The sequence below is a fragment of the Corylus avellana genome, chromosome 5 (assembly GCF_965113065.1).
Source record: "Corylus avellana chromosome 5, dhCorAvel1.hap1.2, whole genome shotgun sequence".
NCBI classification, from domain to species: domain Eukaryota; kingdom Viridiplantae; phylum Streptophyta; class Magnoliopsida; order Fagales; family Betulaceae; genus Corylus; species Corylus avellana.
Genome location: NC_142494.1, coordinates 9209362 through 9211932, shown reverse-complemented (window position 1 = coordinate 9211932; position 2571 = coordinate 9209362).

The following is a 2571-nucleotide window of genomic DNA, read 5'->3' as shown; positions in this document are numbered from 1 at the left end:
GTGTATAGTACGAATGTATGCTGCCCCACACCGGCAACACATTCGAACCCACCTGTCGGACCATGCCAGCATACTCAGGCTTATTTCCGTGCGCTTGAGCATACGCGTCATTAGGTGTCCACTGTACCGTCCCTTTAGTCATGGTTGACGTCAATGCCGGGTCGATGGGCATCAATTCCTTCATCCTTTCCTGTACATTGAAAAACAAGTTAGTATCTCATATAAGGAACGTTAATCATAAATAATTTATCAAAATATATATCGGTGAATACTTACGCATCTCTCCCTGACCACTTCATTTGGATAGCCACCATCCTTCTTCGTGTGTGTCGTGATGTAATTTTACGCTCGAGTCAGAGTAGTGCCCAAAGATAAGGTTTGCGTAGAAAAAAAATCAATCAAAAATCGGAAAAAAAAAAAAAAAAAAAAAGACCTAAACAACCGATTTTATATATATATAAGACAAATACCTCTTGATGTGTCGCTCTAGCGAAGCTCATCGACTCGGTGCAGTGAGGTGTGTTGTTTTTTTTTCGCAATGCCTTCATGTAGGCAGCATACTCCTACATGAATACCACCCTTAAAATGTCAAGCCTAACACAATTACAATTAACGAAACTACACAATTACAACTAATTCAACTACACTCGTGATGTACCTGATTCTTCGGGTTGCACCATTTAGTCAACAAGACATTAAAGTCCTTGGCATTGTATGCCCTAACGGCATTCTCACCTATTCTCGCCTTCACTGCATCTGGAGTATCGCCCGGCTTGATTTTTAACGCTTTTTTTACAGAGTGTCTCCAACTTTTCAGCTTCACGCCCATGTCTCTGAACGCATCCCTTTTAATCGCCTCGAGATTGTACTCAGGCGGGATGAGTCTGCACAAGTTGAAAAAGTTAGGCGTATAATTTCACACATTAACAATGTTTAAAATATTGAAATACACGTGCGAAAAATAGAATAAAGAGTTTAACCAAACCATCAAGGCATCCTATACATCCTCCTTCACACGGGGAGGTACATCCGCCCATTCATCCCGTAATCTAATATAATTCCCTGCCCTTATGACGTTGCCGGTCGACCTTCTGAATTTCATCCCGCTAAATCCTACAGACTGCCACGCCTTATTGTACTCGCACACGACCTTTTGCCTGGGGGGGACCTCCCACGTCTTGTTCGATTGTAGGATGGTCACAACCTGAGTTTGGGCGCCCCCGTCTCGCCCGATACCTAACACATTAATAATTGCAAATGTTAATTATTTGGAATTCAATAGTAACTATATAAATTTTATACGTATTTAATATTGGTATTTGAAGCATATATACTTACTTATTGTCCGGAGCTGGCGAATGCCTAACACTTCTGTAGGATCATCGGGCTCCGAGTCACCTGAGCCAACATTCGCATCCTCCCCATAGTACTGTGTCTCGCTGTCATCTGGATGCGATAGCTCACTGTATGGGACATTACTGTTTAACTCGAGGGGGGGGGGGGAACAACCGCTCTACCTCGCCATGTGCACATATCCCCATCTTGCTCATCGTAGGCGGGGTAGTACCAAGATTATATGATGTGCTAGTGTCATACGGAACCTGCTGAGACCCTTCCCCATGCTCAAGAAGTAATGGTCTATACCCCTGGTCGTCTATATGTAGGGACCCTCGTCGTCTACTCTTCCCCCTCATACTCATGTCAACCTGTGAAACACATAACACACCCAATTATTTATGTATATAATAGATAAAATATGCACCACAATAACCAATCAATGTAGAAAGAAATAACATAAAACACGTCAGCTAATGTGAACTATATATATTATTACAGCAAATTTTTTTTAACCACATACGGATCTAAGTCTTCTCAGATGTAGTCAATGTCATCCTGCGGATCCACTTTATTATTGCTGGTCAATAGGAGCGGGTCACACTCGTGGTAGTTGGCACATTCATCATCAGGACCTTCACCTTGACCAACGTCATATACGTTTCTAGGTTTAGTCCTTAGAACACAAGCCTAATCAGGGTCTCTTTCATCTTGGATGTAAAAGACTTGGTCAACTTGTGACGTTAGCACATACGACACATCAGTAATTTTTTGGCCCCGGTGGACAAGGTTTTTGAACCTGACAAGCATCATGCCATACTCGTCTACCTTGTATCCCCTGTCCCTCGTATTGTCCGCCCAATCGCACTTGAATGAAATATACTTAGTCCTATCGAAGTACTCCACCTCCATTATTTTCGTCAACTTCCCATAGTATTTTTCGCCATCAACAGCTGGCACGCACACCCCGCTGTTCTGCGTCCTCTTTTCAGCATCGAATGCAATAGTGCAAAACAACTTCTCGTTAACCTCATGTTTGTTATATCTGGTAATTGTGACCGTCGGCCCTTTACAATGCATTACTAGTTTGTCACCTATTTCCTTCCTTCGTCGATCTACCTGCGAGTATATTACGTACAATTGACCATAAAGAAGTTAGTTTTGTTAGTTGTTATGAACCAATAAGTAAATATATTCGGACTGTAACAGTTAAACATTACGGTAGTCTTACGTAGT